Below are 17736 nucleotides of genomic sequence, written 5' to 3'. Positions count from 1 at the left end.
TAAATGAAACAGGACAAATTTAATCTTGACAAACTATGTATCATTATAAAGATCTAAGCCTCAAGCATCGACGACAGATCGCTGTTTTTCAATGGAAAGCTCATAAAGACTGTATTTGCTACATTTGTGTAAGCAGTACACATAAAAAATAAGCAAAGAAAACTCTGTACATACCAGATCCGTTGTAATAACGAGTCATAAACACATCCACAGCTGTAAATACCGGTTCAGTTAGGAAGGTAAGGGTCCACTGAACGACATCTCATGAAGCACGTTTAGTCCAACGAAGCAATTAATTTTCGACAGTTTTTATATATGTGAGGGTGTGTTTTATGTTGAATGTGAATGTATCGGCATGATTACTATGGCGTTACATTTTAGTCAAAAGTTATGAGCGTGTAAGACATGCTCACGAGCATGTTATGTTATTTCACAAGCGCAAAAATGAACCTTCAGCCTGACATGATAAAAGTACTCGCGCACAAATTCAACAACCGAGAGGTGTACATGTAGCTGCGAGCGAGCGCCTGGCATACTCGCATAGGTTAACTCTGCTTGTGCAGTGGAATCCTGCTCGCGCGCAGCGGGCTTCTGCTCGTGGAGTGCTGCTTTGCTCGCGCAGTGGATTTCTGCTCCCTCATCTGATTTCTTCTCGCTCGAGTCTACATGACTTTTGACAATTTGGGGGCAGAAACCAAGGAGGGCACTGACCCTCTTATGATTGGTCACTTTCACACAGGGACATCCTTGTACCTTGATTGACAGCTCTCATTACAGGAAGCACGGAGTTGGGTTAAATTACCACCGAAGAAGAGTGGGAATGAATTAGAATGAGTTTTCTAATATACATTAAATGTCTCTGCACGTATAAAATGCTGCGCTGATCATAGTTAAATCAGTTACCTGCGATGAATATACACTCTAGAAACGGTTGGGTAATTTTGTTGGTTTATTTTATTTCTTTTTAAACACTTTTGGGTAGTTTCAAATTTACCACATGTTGGGTTAAATCTGCTGGGTTGCGTCGCTGGGTTGTTTCAGGTCAGCACTGGGGTTATTTAACGCGCCTTGAAGATCGCTCCCCAACTGTCATTTTGGAAGAACAACGGGGCAAAGCCACGGCTTTCAACGGTTTTAAGGTAAGTTTATTTAATGTTTTCTTTAATAATTATTTTAAATTGGCAGAATTATAACTTTTTTTGCGGCAACATTACAGTTAAACTTCTATAGGCCAACATTATTTACGTTAAATGATGAACAGTTTACCTCAAACGGGCAACCTACGTAACGTTACTCACATAATCGTGCTAAGGTATCTAAGATGACAGATTAATACAGTTTTATTAAGTTTCAGACAGTGATGGATGGCTGAAATATGCGAATACCTGTGAAAATAGAGGAAAAATTAGTTTGTGAAACTGAAAAGCTAATTTAACATTTAAGTGAGTCAAATGAGTTCAAATAAGTGAATATGACTATCTGCTCTAAACGCCTGCAGTTGTCCATATCGACATGGGTTCAAATAAACCGGTTCAGTAATTCTAGAACAAAGTGATTCCCGGAAAATAATCGACGTCTCAGGGCATTTCAAAGTGCGCGCAGTGCCGCGCACGCACAGCAGACGTAGGCCGAGTTAGTGAGTTAGTAATGATTTAATGCTTGTGTGGTTTATAAAGACTTTTTACATACAAGTTATAATTTAAAATGTTGTTTTTTCCTTTCAGAAAAGCACATGGATACACTTGTGAGAGAAAAACTCTTCGAGTGCAGTCTTATTGAGGCATCTAACGGTAAGTTCATGTTTATTATACATTTTACATAATTGTTTGTCTGTTATAATCAACTAATGTTAACCATCACTTAACTTAAATGCACATACATTTTTATTTCGTGCATAAAGCTGCACTTTAACTTTATGTTCAGATTACATAATTTATGAGCGTAAACTTCATATACCCATTTTCCAGATCGTGTTTTTGACTTGTCCTTATCACTTTGGTACACCTATAAGTGTTTATATATGGACTGTTTTAAAGCTGGGGAGTAACCCAGTCCCTGCGTGACTTGTCATAGAAATGTCTGTGTGCGCGCATTCAGTGTGATCTCCCTCACTGTGCCAGTGACTGTGTGTTTGATAAAGCCAGGATTTTAACATAAAACTGTGATTTATAATGACTGGAACATCCCATTGATTAGACAGTTTGAAAGCACACCTTTCAGCCAACCACTAGAGCATATTCTGCTTCTGTAGACCAACTCATAGGTGAATTTAACTCATAAACATGATGGACTCAATTTCATGATGAACTTCACACAGTTAATTGAACTGAATCACAGTTATTAACAGTTAACAAAGTAAAACACTTTGTATTTTCTTTTACTTTATTTTATAGGTTGAAACAAACATGGAATTCTTTAACTGAGCAGAGTACACAAAACCCCATCCAATTGTCGTGGCGATTTAGAAATGCTAGCAGATCTCTCAGGCATTGATCATAATTAAAGGAGAATCTAAGGATATTCTGGACTATTTTCAAAAGGAATTGAAAATTGTATATTTAATAGTGATCGACCGATATTGATTTTTTTATAACCGATACCGATTATTTGTATGTTTATGTACCCGATAACCGATATGCAGAACCGATATTTATTTACTGTTATACTTCTGTTTCTGACAATTATTACAAAACAAATGAGCTGAACAAACCATTTTATTTATAACAATCACTCCCTCCTTGCATACAAAAAAACAAAGCATTATATTTATACACAAATAAATAGAGGGGTCTGAGTCCAAAAAATTTAAGCGCACTGTTACTAAGTGTCTTTGTTTTAAAATAAAAGCTTTGATGAGGTAAAAAAATAAAAACAGGTAAAAAAAATAAAGCACAAAAATGATTCTAACATATTGGTGGGGGCGGGAGGGCTATTTAGTAGTGTAACTTAATACTCCCAGTTAAGCAGAACTAGGTTTTAGTGTAGAAAACAGAGTCTTTCAGCATTCTGCCCAGTAAGCCTGCTTCCTTCAAAAATTTTATGCAGTGGCCGTGCTTGAGGCTTCCTGATCATCAACCCAGTCAGGTGCTGAGCAATATGAACGAACTTTTTTTCCCGAGACTATATAAAGTTAAACAGCACTTATCAGTTGGCATTTTATGATCTAGATTCAATCTAATGTTAGATCATGAAATGCCAACTGACAAAGTGCTGTTTGACTATAATTTAATCAACCGCGATCGCGCATGGAGATAATAAATAATTAATTTCCACAAAGCGGTATATGTAGCCTATATGTGTATTAGCGAAATAATTGTTGTGTAGTAAATGATAATATAATCTAGGGTGTTTAAACAAGATAATCTTGTCAAAAGTTTCATTCAGTGGCATTGCTTGAGGCTTCCTGATCATCAACCCAGTCAGGTGCTGAGCAATATGAACAAACTTTTTTTCCCGAGACTATATAAAGTTAAACAGCACTTGTCAGTTGGCATTTTATGATCTAAATTTAATCTAACGTTAAATCATGAAATGCCAACTGACAAAGTGCTGTTTGACTATAACTTAATCAACCGCGATCGCGTATGGAGATAATAAATAATTAATTTCCACAAAGCGGTAGGCTATATTTATATGTGTATTAGCGAAATAATTGGTATGTAGTAAATGATAATATAATCTAAGGTGTTTAAACAAGACAATCTTGTCAAAAGTTTCATTCAGTGGCCGTGCTTAAGCCTCCAGATCATCCGTCAGTTGCTAAGCAATATGAACAAACTTTCTCTTCTAGACTAATGGTGAGCAAATACAACCGATAGAGAATTAAATTCAACGCTTTTATTTTCAACATGCACTCATTCATATCTGTTTTATTTAATTCATGTAAAGATACGTCTTTATTGGAACAGGACATGATGAATTACACTACGTGACTCAATGAGTTCGTCTCAATTGTTTAGAAACAAGCTGCATAAATTAACTATATCAGGAATTTATGTCTCAGATCTCATTTGTGCATGTCTGTTATGTTAAATAAAGTTGATTAATTAAAGCAAACCAAGTAGAACATATATTTACCTATGCACTGAGTTGTTGTTGACTGATCTCCTCAGACGCCCGGGGTGCAATGGCGGAAATCTCAAAACGGCCACAAGATGGCGCCGTAAATCGGCGAATCCGATATTACAAAACCGATACCCGATTATGGAAAAATGCTTAAATATCGGGAAAAATATCGGTAAACAGATACATCGGTCGATCACTAATATTTAATTGCATTTTTCCACATGTGGACGCATACATTGTGACAGTCCAAAACGCAATTTAAACGCATTTGAATTTCAGATGCCTTACACAGAAAGCTGTCAATTTGTGTCAAGGGTGGGACTATACTATGGGGCATGTTTGTATTGGGAGATATTTAGTAGTTTTTACCCCAAATCTCTCACTGTTTCCACTCTGATGCACGTCAGCAAAACAACATTGCAGTTCAATTACTTTACCAATTTACCTATTTACATCTTACCCTATATTTTATTCATCAGGTGAAAAGCATTTTGCACAATTGTCTTTGAGTGACGTCACCTCCCAATACAAACACTCTCCATAGTATGGTCCCACCTCTGACAAAAATTGACAGCTTTTAATGTGAGGCATTGGAAATTCAGATGCTAAAGTAATTGCAATTCCATTTGAGTTTTGGCAGGTAACGTGCGACACAGTGAAAAAACAGACATGGTAATTCATAAAACCTCATGTACTTGTTCTTATGATGCATCTATACTAACATTAGTCTGTTTCTCTCCTATCCCGAGGTCACTGTTGCCACCAGATCCAGTCTGTATCCAGATCAGAGGGTAACTGCAGTACCCGGATCCAGTACGTATCCAGACCAGATGGTGGATCAGCACCTAGAAAGGACCTCTACTGCCCTGAAAGACAGCGGAGACCAGGACAACTAGAGCCCCAGATACAGATCCCCTGTAAAGACCTTGTCTCAAAGGACCACCAGGACAAGACCACAGGAAACAGATGATTCTTCTGCACAATCTGACTTTGCTGCAGTCTGGAATTGAACGACTGGTTTCATCTGGTCAGAGGAGAACTGACCCCCAACTGAGCCTGGTTTCTCCCATGGTTTTTTTCTCCATTCTGTCACCGATGGAGTTTCGGTTCCTTTAACTGAAAACTGAGTGTTTACTGTTGTCCCTTTTCATTATTACACACTATTTTCCTATTTAATATTGTAAAGCTGCTATGATGCAGTATTTGTTTAATATGACAGGCTTATTAGTCACAATACATGGAAAATACAGCTGCAAACAGACTTTGCTTTTTCATTTGAAATTTGGCAGTCCCTGTGCATTCATGAAAACGGAAACAGTCATTTATGTTCAGTGTTTTTGAAACAATTATGTTTGGATTATGTCACAATGTGTCACATGTGGAAAACGCAATTGAAAATATAATTTGCAATTCCTTTTGAAAATTATCCTTCCGTTGACAGGCTCTATAGCAGAGTACACTGCTCTCAGGTGTAGATCTTTGCTTCAGATCTTAAGTGTTTGACAATAGTACACCCAAAAATGAAAATTGTCATTAATTATTCACCCTGGTCTGAAAGCTCTCGAAATTCATCGAAAATATCTTAACTTGTGTTCTGAAGATGAACGAAGGTCTTACGGGTTTGTAACGACATGATATAAATTTATAATATACATTTTAGGACATCTTTAAATGATTTTACATTTAAATGTAAAAAATGTTAATTGTCAATGTCATTTCACTGTGTATTTAAATAGCTAAACATGTAAAAATGTAATAGTTAAACAGCTAGACACCGGTCATTCAGAAATAATTTTCTTATTTATTGCAACTGTTTTTTTTTTTTTTTTTGGATTTGCTGGAAACAAAAAAAGGGAAAATTGCATGTTGTTTGTCATTGGTACAAATTTGTGAATGTCAGATTCCATTAAAACTATTTTTAACAGTCTAAATAACCTGTATTCTTTATTTATTAATCCATGATTGCTTTGTTAAGCAAAAGTGAAATTATGAGAATAACCCAGCAAGAATAACCCAGAACCAAAAAAATGCAAACACACAAAGGGTAAAAATTGCAATCTTGGGTTTTCTCAATAACCCATCATGCTGTTCTGTCTAATATTTACCCAGCACTGGGTTGCCAATTGGGTTATTTTTAACTCAGCCATTTTTAGAGTGTATTAGCGAATGATGAAGCCTGCGTTTTGTTAAGAAACATTAACGTTACATATTTCTTAAATGAATCATAACATAATTGTTTCCACATGCACTTTTACATGTGAAAACAATCATGTTATGATTCAGTTAGCCTAACGTTAGTTGTCCAAATGCATTTTTTAAAGATTAAAAGTTTTTAAATGAGTGTCTGGCGATCAGCATCACAAGTGTTGGCTAAGGCGTTAGCTTCAGAACGAATAGGCTAGCTAGTTACGTTACTTGTTGCTCAAAAATATGTAACGTCAATGTTAACTTACTTAAGAAAACGTGGGCTTCATTGTTCGCAAATATATGCATCGATGGTAATTGATTTAACTATGATCTGCGCAGCATTTTATACGGGCAGAGACATTTAATGTATATTAGAAAACTCATTCTAATTCATTCCCACTCTTCTTCGGTGGTAACTTAACCCAACTCCGTGCTTCCTGTAATGAGAGCTGTCAATCAAGGTACAAGGATGTCCCTGTGTGAAAGTGACCAATCATAAGAGGGTCAGTGCCCTCCTTGGTTTCCGCCCCCAAATTGTCAAAAGACATGTAGACTCGAGCGAGCAGAAATCAGCTGCGCGTGCAAAACAGCACTCCGCGAGCAGAAGCCTACTGCGCTCGAGCAGGATTCCACTGCACAAGCAGAGTTAACCTATGCGAGTATGCCAGGCGCTCGCTCGCAGCTACATGTACAGTATTGTTCAAAATAATAGCAGTACAATGTGACTAACCAGAATAATCAAGGTTTTTAGTATATTTTTTATTGCTACGTGGCAAACAAGTTACCAGTAGGTTCAGTAGATTGTCAGAAAACAAACAAGACCCAGCATTCATGATATGCACGCTCTTAAGGCTGTGCAATTGGGCAATTAGTTGAAAGGGGTGTGTTCAAAAAAATAGCAGTGTCTACCTTTGACTGTACAAACTCAAAACTATTTTGTACAAACATTTTTTTTTTCTGGGATTTAGCAATCCTGTGAATCACTAAACTAATATTTAGTTGTATGACCACAGTTTTTTAAAACTGCTTGACATCTGTGTGGCATGGAGTCAACCAACTTGTGGCACCTCTCAGCTGTTATTCCACTCCATGATTCTTTAACAACATTCCACAATTCATTCACATTTCTTGGTTTTGCTTCAGAAACAGCATTTTTGATATCACCCCACAAGTTCTCAAGGTCTGGAGATTGGGCTGGCCACTCCATAACATTAATTTTGTTGGTTTGGAACCAAGACTTTGCCCGTTTACTAGTGTGTTTTGGGTCATTGTCTTGTTGAAACAACCATTTCAAGGGCATGTCCTCTTCAGCATAGGGCAACATGACCTCTTCAATTATTTTAACATATGCAAACTGATCCATGATCCCTGGTATGCGATAAATAGGCCCAACACCATAGTAGGAGAAACATGCCCATATCATGATGCTTGCACCTCCATGCTTCACTGTCTTCACTGTGTACTGTGGCTTGAATTCAGAGTTTGGGGGTCGTCTCACAAACTGCCTGTGGCCCTTGGACCCAAAAAGAACAATTTTACTCTCATCAGTCCACAAAATGTTCCTCCATTTCTCTTTAGGCCAGTTGATGTGTTCTTTGGCAAATTGTAACCTCTTCTGCACATGCCTTTTTTTTAACAGAGGGACTTTGCGGGGGATTCTTGAAAATAGATTAGCTTCACACAGACGTCTTCTAACTGTCACAGTACTTACAGGTAACTCCAGACTGTCTTTGATCATCCTGGAGGTGATCATTGGCTGAGACTTTGCCATTCTGGTTATTCTTCTATCCATTTTGATGGTTGTCTTCCGTTTTCTTCCACGTCTCTCTGGTTTTGCTCTCCATTTTAAGGCATTGGAGATCATTTTAGCTGAACAGCCTATCATTTTTTGCACCTCTTTATAGGTTTTCCCCTCTCTAATCAACTTTTTAATCAAAGTACGCTGTTCTTCTGAACAATGTCTTGAACGACCCATTTTCCTCAGCTTTCAAATGCATGTTCAACAAGTGTTGGCTTCATCCTTAAATAGGGGCCACCTGATTCACACCTGTTTCTTCACAAAATTGATGACCTCAGTGATTGAATGCCACACTGCTATTTTTTTGAACACACCCCTTTCAACTAATTCAACTAATTGCCCAATTGCACAGCCTTAAGAGCGTGCATATCATGAATGCTGGGTCTCATTTGTTTTCTGAGAATCTACTGAACCTACTGGTAACTTGTTTGCCACGTAGCAATAAAAAAATATACGAAAAACCTTGATTATTCTGGTTAGTCACATTGTACTGCTATTATTTTGAACAATACTGTACACCTCTCGGTTGTTGCATTTGTGCGCGAGTACTTTTATCATGCCAGCTGAAAGTTCATTTTTGCGCGTGTGAAATAACATAATGTGCTTGTGAGCATGTCTTACACGCTCATAACTTTTGACTAAAATGTAACGCCATAGATTACCATCTGTTTGAGTGCAAATCAGCCCAAATCAGCTCGCTATCACTGTATGATCACGGCTATCAAAGTGCACGCGTCTATATGAATAGAGTGAGTGGATTATTTACTTTGGCACATTTGTGTTATTACCATCTGTATAAGTGGCCATCAGCACATCAGCACTTATTTGCATCGTAATTCATTGTAAAAGATGCATTTTTAGCAATCTCAGGAAGTTATGTAATGGGCAAACAAAGTTAAATCTTTTTTTTTTTTTTCTTATTATTCTTATTTTTCTTACTCAAATAATTCTTATTGTATTTTTCTAGTGCTCAAATAAATTACTTATATGATGTCTAAGTTTCTGTCTAGTGTTTTATAATTGAAAAAAAAAACTATGCAGTGGTGTGTTTACTGACTAAATAGTTTGTAGAAGCCTTCAATATTGTTGGGAAATATATTTTCTTATATTTGGGGGGTGGGGGTGTAGACATAGTCTCATAAAAATATTTGCAGGAGTCTCATTTTTCATTATATTTTATTCAGATTTGAAATAGAAACTCATGAGACGTGGCTTTCAACCCATTACTTTTCTAGATTTCTCCAGGACTCATTTCATGTATTTTTTATATCAAATAAAAAAATATTTAAGATTGGTAAAAAAAAATTCAAGGCACTTCAGTGTCTATAACTTTTAATATTTTTGAGCATTATCAAATCTGGTTGATAAAAAGCCCAAAGGGTCTTCTTTCTAAAGACACCACAAGTATGTTTGTAACACACTGAAGTAGGAAACTATTAAAATTATAAGTTTGGTAGAGCACTTTCATCTGTGAGTCCCATAATGGAGGGTGCTGGCTAACAGTTTAACTAGCTAGGACCATGCCACAAACAAGCTATGAAACTGGGAAGAGTAGAAAGAGGATGAAGGGGTCGAGGGAATGGGATGATGGTAAGGATGATCAGGGCATCTTGAATTGATGGCTCAGGGAGATTCAGGGTGGGGGTACCGTCTCTAGCATATTTTTAGACCATGAGTGTAAGATATTAAGTTGTAAACGGCGGGTCAGTTGATGGGAAAGGATGCTTTGAGACCATTCCAGCCGGAGGGGTATCCTGGAGATCATGACTAGAGCAATGCTATTAAGAATGGCTTCTTGGGAAGCCTGTTTGGTGTTTGATCTGTGGTAGGACCGGTGGGGTATGCATGTTTATTCCGGAGCCAAGTCTTACTTCTGAAATGGGAAATTAGACAAAGAGTAGGTTACGAGATTGAGGAGTCTTGGTATAGGAGTTGCTCGGAGGAGGAATTGTTGTTGAGTTAGATCTTTTTGGGGGTGAATTATGTCTTATTCCTTTCATCGCGAAGCAAACAGTAAAATAAAAAACTTGAAGTACAGTCTCGCTGCTTTTTCTTTTGTGTGGGCATATTCAAGCCGCGCGCTTCCGTTTGAAACATTAGAATCTGAATAGAGCGTTCAGCGCGGGGGCGTGGTCACATTAGATATAATGAAGGGAGACATGAAAAACATGTTGTTTTCATATGGATTACTTTATCACAGAATATTTGTTTTCGGCAGCACTTGTTTAGTTTAAAAGTAGACATGTTAAGCTTTCTATAGATATCTCTCTCATGTCTCTTCGTTGAGTATTCACAGAGTTACAGTTCATTACACGTTAATCGACTCCAGGGGGTTAATGTAAGTGCATTAGCATAGTTCAAATCGTACGTATATGACTGCCATATTTTCGTAGCAGTGAATGAAGAGGTATCATATCGATCACAAGTGCAGTATGGTACACCTCAAGGCTCAGTACTAGCGCCATTACTCTTCACGCTTTACATGTTACCCTTGGGAGATATCATCAGGAAATATGACCTGGCGAAACATACCAATTTGAAAAACTAATGGAATGCATAGTTGATATAAAAAACTGAATGAGGAGTAATTTCTTACTGCTAAATTCTGAAGAAAAAAAAATGAGGCGTTAAATATAGGACCTAAGAACTCATGCATGCAATTGTTACCGGACGAACGAGATGTGAGATGTGCGGCTCCATATGCAAGGCTTTATTTCCAAGATGTGGTCATATAACAGGCATGGGAAAAACATTGGCAAACAGGTACAACAAAGCCAAGACAAAGAGTAATTCTAGGACAAGTGTGAATCTTCGATCAGTGAACAGAATCCAAAGGGCTATGACAAGAGGGGAAATCCAATAGCACAAGCAATAGTCCAGTCGAGGTGCAAAAACAGTCCAAAACAGAAAACAAAATGGTATTTCCAATTTGAAAAACTAATGGAATGCATAGTCGATATAAAAAATTGGATGACGAGTAATTTCTTACTGCTAAATTCAGAAAAAACAGAGGTGTTAATTATAGGACCTAAAACTCTGCTTGTAATAACCTAGAACACTGTCTAAGACTTGATGGTTGCTCTGTCAATTCTTCGTCATCAGTTAGGAACCTAGGTGTGCTATTTGATCGCAATCTTTCCTTAGAAAGCCACGTTTCTAGCATTTGTAAAACAGCATTTTTCCATCTCAAAAATATATCTAAATTACGGCCTATGCTCTCAATGTCAAATGCAGAAATGTTAATCCATGCATTTATGACTTCAAGGTTAGATTATTGTAATGCTCTATTGGGTGGTTGTTCTGCACGCTTAGTAAACAAACTACAGCTAGTCCAAAATGCAGCAGCAAGAGTTCTTACTAGAACCAGGAAGTATGACCATATTAGCCCGGTCCTGTCATCGCTGCACTGGCTCCCTATCAAACATCGTATAGATTTTAAAATATTGCTTATTACTTATAAAGCCCTGAATGGTTTAGCACCTCAGTATTTGAATGAGCTCCTTTTACATTATACTCCTCTACGTCCGGTACGTTCTCAAAACTCAGGCAATTTGATAATACCTAGAATATCAAAATCAACTGCGGGCCGCAGATCTTTTTCCTATTTGGTGCCTAAACTCTGGAATAACCTAACTAACATTGTTCGGGAGGCAGACACACTCTTGCAGTTTAAATCTAGATTAAAGACCCATCTCTTTAACCTGGCATACACATAACATACTAATATGCTTTTAATATCCAAATCCGTTAAAGGATTTTTAGGCTGCATTAATTAGGTAAACCGGAACCGGAAACACTTCACATAACACCCTATGTACTTGCTACATCATTAGAAGAATGGCATCTACGCTAATATTTGTCTGTTTCTCTCTTATTCCGAGGTCACAGTGGCCATCAGATACAGTCTGTATCCAGATTAGAGGGTCACTGCAGTCACCCGGATCCAGTACGTATCCAGACCAGATGGTGGATCAGCTCCTAGAAAGGACCTCTACATCCCTGAAAGACAGCGGAGACCAGGACAACTAGAGCCCCAGATACAGATCCCCTGTAAATACCTTGTCCCAGAGGACCACCAGGACAAGACCACAGGAAACAGATGATTCTTCTGCACAATCTGACTTTGCTGCAGCCTGGAATTGAACTACTGGTTTCATCTGGTCAGAGGAGAACTGGACCCCCAACTGAGCCAGGTTTCTCCCAAGGTTTTTTTCTCCATTCTGTCACCGATGGGAGTTTCGGTTCCTTGCCGCTGTCGCCTTCTGGCTTGCTTAGTTGGGGTCACTTCATCTACAGTGATATCATTGACTTGATTGCAAATAAATGCACAGACACTATTTAAACTGAACAGAGATGATATACCTGAATTCAATGATGAACTGCCTTAACTATCATTTTGCATTATTGAGACACTGTTTTCCAAATGAATGTTGTTCAGTGCTTTGACACAATGTATTTTGTTTAAAGCACTATATAAATAAAGGAGATTGATTGATTGATTGATATTTCAAAATAAACAGGCAAGAATCAGGACACAAGAAAACAGACAAGGAAAGACTAAGCTAAGACTACGAAACTTAAAGCAGGCTCTGTAAAGTAGCTATCACAGATTAGCGATATGCGCAAACAATACTAGGCAATGAGAAAGAGGAAGTCCATGTCTTAAGTAGCATGTCTGATTGGATTCAGTGGTATGAGTATGAAATCAGTGCATTCAGTGCTGTGTGTGTTATCAGTGCAAAGGATGATGGTAACTGTAGTCTGGAGTGAAGTGATCATATTATTTACAAAAAGTGTTTTCGTAGAAAGGGATCTGATATTCAATAAGCCAAGCTTTATCATTTGTTTATCCATATTGCAACTGTTTTTTTGTTTGTTTGTTTGTTGAACCTCAATTAAATTGTTACTCCTTTGTTTGGACGTTTTTCGTATTTTCTAGTTCGTGGAACAGACACAGTATCTATAGTGTGATATCTAGGTGAAAGAGTATGTGCTGAGAATTAGCTGACCTCTGTGATGTGAGGCAGCTAGCAGACGGTCAGTTTAGCCAGTCTGTCTGCTTCCTGACCTAGTCCCCAGTTAGTCAAGTACGAACTCTAAGACTATTTGACATATTTCTAGAGAGAAGAGTGGCGCCACCCCAGGAGGGATGAAGACCATGTCTTTTCAACAGGCCAGGCCTGCCCCAAAAGCTTGTCCAATTGTCTATGAAACCTATGTTATTCATACTAGAACCAGGAAGTATGACCATATTAGCCAGATTCTGTCAACACTGCACTGGCTCCCTATCAAACGTCATATAGATTTTAAAATCTTGCTTATTACTTATAGAGCTATGAAAGGTTTAGCACCTCAGTATTTGAATGAGCCCTTGTCACACTATAGTCCTCCCCGTCCACTGCATTTTCAAAACTCTGGCAATATGATAATACCTAGAATATCAAAATCAACTGTGGGCAGCAGGTCCTTTTTCTGTTTAGTGCCCAAACTATGAAATAATGTACCTAACATTGTTCGGGAGGCAGACACACTCAGTTTAAATCTAGATTAAGACCAATCTCTTTAACATAGCTTGCACATAACACACTAACACATTTATAATATTCAAATCCAATAAAGGATTTTTAGGCTGCAGTAATTAAGTCAGCCGGAACTGGGAACACTTTCCAAAACACCCATGTAATGGCTAACGCCGCCCCAGACCTCCCCACCGCCCCAGGGAGTGGTTTGAACGATTGGTGAGGAGAGAGCGGAGAAACAAGTGTACTGTCCCCTCCAGCAGCCATCAGTCCCTCCCCCTGGGTGGGGCTATTGGACTTACGAAGTGTCCTGGAGCGGGACTCGAGGAGAGCCGGGTTGTCGAGGCCTAGGGAGAGGGACAGGGCAAGAGAGGAAGAGAGAGAGGCCGATGGTAGAGGTTCGCCTACCCCTGGGCACGCCACCATGTGGTCATCCGCTAGATCATCAGATCTATGTAATCAGCTATCGTAATCACTTCCAGGTTACTTCTTCCGGGTCAGGTTCACTCGTCAGCAGTCCTTCTCTCTCTCACCTACTCCTGTTTCTCCTGGCGTTAAATACTTTCTCCACGCCAATTACTGAAACAAGACACAGGTGTTGATTATTTCCGTCCAACCCACCAACTCACCATTCATCTCCTGCTTCTCTCTCCTGCTGCCGACTTGGCTAAACCACGCCCCCCTTGCCACAGGGCCATTTGTATGTTTTGTATGTATGTATGTTTTGACTCGTGAACGAGTCATTATCTGGATCGGCTTGGTGTTCATCTTCAGTTCTCTCTTCACAGCAGTTCAGTCAGTGTACTGTTTGAGTAAATGAATTACTCAATATATTGGATATTGGTTTGTTTGAAATCAGAGGGAGTGTCAGCCACATTAAACAAATTAACAGCTTAAGTCATTTGTGGATTAATGCTTATTGGTGACACGAACCGTTTAAATCAATTCAGTTCGATTTTGAGAACTGGTTCAAAAAGATCCGTTTACATCGAATGATTCATTCGCGAACCGGATATGACAAACCGCTTTGTTTTGAACTGTCTTACAAGAGTCTCGGAAGAGAAGACAATGCTGAATAAAGTCGTAGTTTTTGCTATTTTTGGACCAAAATGTATTTTCAATGCTTCAAAATTCTAACTGACCCTCCAATGTCACATGGACTACTTTGATGATGTTTTTCTTACCTTTCTGGACATGGACAGTATACGGTACACACAGCTTCAATGGAGGGACTAAGAGCTCTCTGACTAAATCTAAAATATCTTAAACTGTGTTCCAAAAATAAACAGAGGTCTTACGGGTTTGGAACAACATGAGGGTAACTACATAATTTTGTAAATTGGGCGAACTAACCCTTTAATTATTTTTTTTACATGCAGCAAACACAATCGGTATTTTGCTACTGTGGGTTAACAAATTTACTATATTGCTTAAATTATTTCTATAAATTAATAAAGTTATTATGTTTATTCTTGTAGAAAATAATTGTTTATTCTTGTAGAAAATAAGGGAAAGAATAAGGGACAATCCAAATATTTGTTATGTACAATAATATTTGCCTATATCTGCCTGCAGTTAAAAAGTTATCATATTTGTTTTGCTTCACCCATTTATGTACACTATAATTATTCTAAAATAATGTCATAAACAAATGGCACCATACTGAGTAAATTTTACTATTATAGAATTGGGGTAGTAATTTGGGAGGTGAAAATACTGTGAAAAAACATTAGTTAATAAAAACATTTTTTAAACAATGGCACTTTGTTTTGAAAGTTTTGAATTAAAATATTATTTCAACCATATGGCCTGTGAATAAAAAAAAAGCATACTTTTTAATGAAAGAATACTTGGAGAGTGTAGGTTGCTTCTGGTGTCTGGATTTGTACTTCTATATAATGAGGTCCAAGTTTAAGAATAGCCTAAAGTTTTTTTTTGTTGTTTTTTTGTTTTTGCTCTCTAATTAACCTTCTGGGCCTTTTCGGTCATTTTTGACCGACATTTTTTTTTATTTTGAAATGTAAAAAATTGTAGCTTCAACGGAATTAGATGACACTTGGTGACTTTTGTCACATTAGCAATATGAACACCAGTGTTGGGTATAGTTACTTTGGAAAGTAGTTAGTTAGGTTACAACGTTACCATCAATTAAAAGTAATCAGTTATGATACAGCGTTACCTATTCATAAAAGTAACGCGTTAGAGTACTCATGCGTTACCAAAAATTAAAAGCCGTTTGCAGCTGCTCACACATGACAGACACAGCCCCCGGCCCCTTTAAATGCACCTAGAGGTCGTGACTCCCGACAGTGAATAACGTCAGTCATCCGACTAAATTAACACTGCAGAATAACAATAACAGGAAAGACAGTCAGCAATAGGCTATTCCACATGGCGTTTTATTCATTTATTATCACAGAACATATTATTAATCAAAATTTGCACCTACCCAGCCCGGGTAGCCTAGGCTACTGTATATTATGAGCACCACAAGAAAACTCCTGATTTTTCTTTAACTTTAAATAATGCAGTTATCAAAGTACAAGTATGCTTACTTGTAAACACAACCTTAAACAGGCTTGCAGATTTAAATCCATTTAGAAATGATGAACAATCAGCCAGCCAATGATCTAACAGAAATTAACAGCTGCCTGTCAAACAAAAATGATAACAAACCGAATTAAATCCTTCACTGCCACACAGGCAAATGACAAATCGCTTAATAGCCGAACTAATTATTATTAAAGTGTCACTCACAGTCACAAGCCTAAATTCACTTTAACACAGTCCTCTTACATTTACTCTTCAAACTAGTGATTAAAACGTAGCGTTAAATTTGAGGTAGAATTTTTGGCGGTCGACGGAAGCTTTTCACCAACGCAGTGTGCATTTTACCATTATGTTCTTTTCTTTTTCGTTGACAAATTGAAAATAATGTGCGTACTTCCATAAACCAAACGCTGTCCTCTCTGCCATCTTGCCGGGAGTTTGAAAAAAAAAAAACCCACACACACACACACACAGGGTCAGGCGCAGGGCACAGACGCATCACAGCCATTGACTTTACGATCACAGAGCTTCGGCTCCGCTGATACATCCGCAGGTGGCACAGTAGACCTAGGACTACTGTCTGACAAAAAGCAGGCTGCAGTCGGGATTTTCCTTTCCTTAAAATAACGGATTACTTTTTTTTTTAAATAATGAAGTTACTGATTACTTACGCACGAAACTAACGCGTTAAGTTACACATTTCAGGAAAAAAGTAATTAGAGTACTCTAACGCGTTACTTTGTAACGCGTTACCCACAACACTGATGAACACACAAAAAGATCATGGACATGTTAAAGAGTCCAAAAAAATAAAAATAGTCACACTTACCTTCTTCGCAGTCAAAAGTGACCCGACAAAGGAAATGAATGGGAAATATGAAAAAAATATATTATAACTCAGTGAATCTTTTGGTGGTACAAATTACAAATCAGCCACTGGTCAGGAAAAAGGTGTGCAGCAATCAAGGGGTGACTCTCCAGAATATCAGGAGTGCAAAGTAGACACCAATCAATAAATGGAAAAAAATACAAAAGGGTCTCTCTCTATCTCTCTCTCTCTCACACACACACACACACAAATGAACTGGTAAGACTGCATCAGAATATCAGAATAAAACTTTTTTTTTAAGTTATTGAAATAAAATCAATGTATCATAAATAAAATATTAATTAATTACAATATTAATTAAATAAAATATTAATGAATTACAAAATGTTTGTATAGCGTTTTGAATGATCACTTTCATTCCTTATTTTGTTTGATTTTTCAATTATCAAATACTGAGTACCGTATTTTCCGCACTATAAGGCGCACTTAAAAACCTTTAATTTTCTCAAAAAAATTATGTTTTGTAATCCGGGGTGTCTTATAAATGGATCAAGGTTTTGTTGACATTCCCTATGGAATGATATTCCGGACAAATTGTATTTGCAATGGCATTTTCAATTTGTGGACGCATAAAATGTTACATAATCCAAACGCAAATGCAAATCGCGCATTACCACCCAGCCAGCAGTGACATCAGAGGCCCAGATGGGTTAAGTCCGGGTTCTATGGTTACTGTGTGGGAATGGGCTTTGGCTGGGTGAAATCAGTGGGTCCCATGTAGGTTTTGT

General features: G+C 37.8%; 1 long non-coding RNA gene across 1 annotated transcript; it reads left to right on the top strand.

Moving 5' to 3' along the window:
- The first annotated feature begins 697 nt into the window (after positions 1–697).
- Positions 698–2507, top strand: LOC127974564 (uncharacterized). The gene is made up of 3 exons (XR_008157321.1): positions 698–1139; positions 1725–1790; positions 2394–2507. It is a non-coding gene; the product is annotated as an uncharacterized LOC127974564 (long non-coding RNA).
- The last annotated feature ends 15229 nt before the right edge of the window (positions 2508–17736 follow it).

Source organism: Carassius gibelio, chromosome B16 (assembly GCF_023724105.1).
Source record: "Carassius gibelio isolate Cgi1373 ecotype wild population from Czech Republic chromosome B16, carGib1.2-hapl.c, whole genome shotgun sequence".
Taxonomy (NCBI): domain Eukaryota; kingdom Metazoa; phylum Chordata; class Actinopteri; order Cypriniformes; family Cyprinidae; genus Carassius; species Carassius gibelio.
This window is presented reverse-complemented; position numbering and strand designations above follow the sequence as displayed.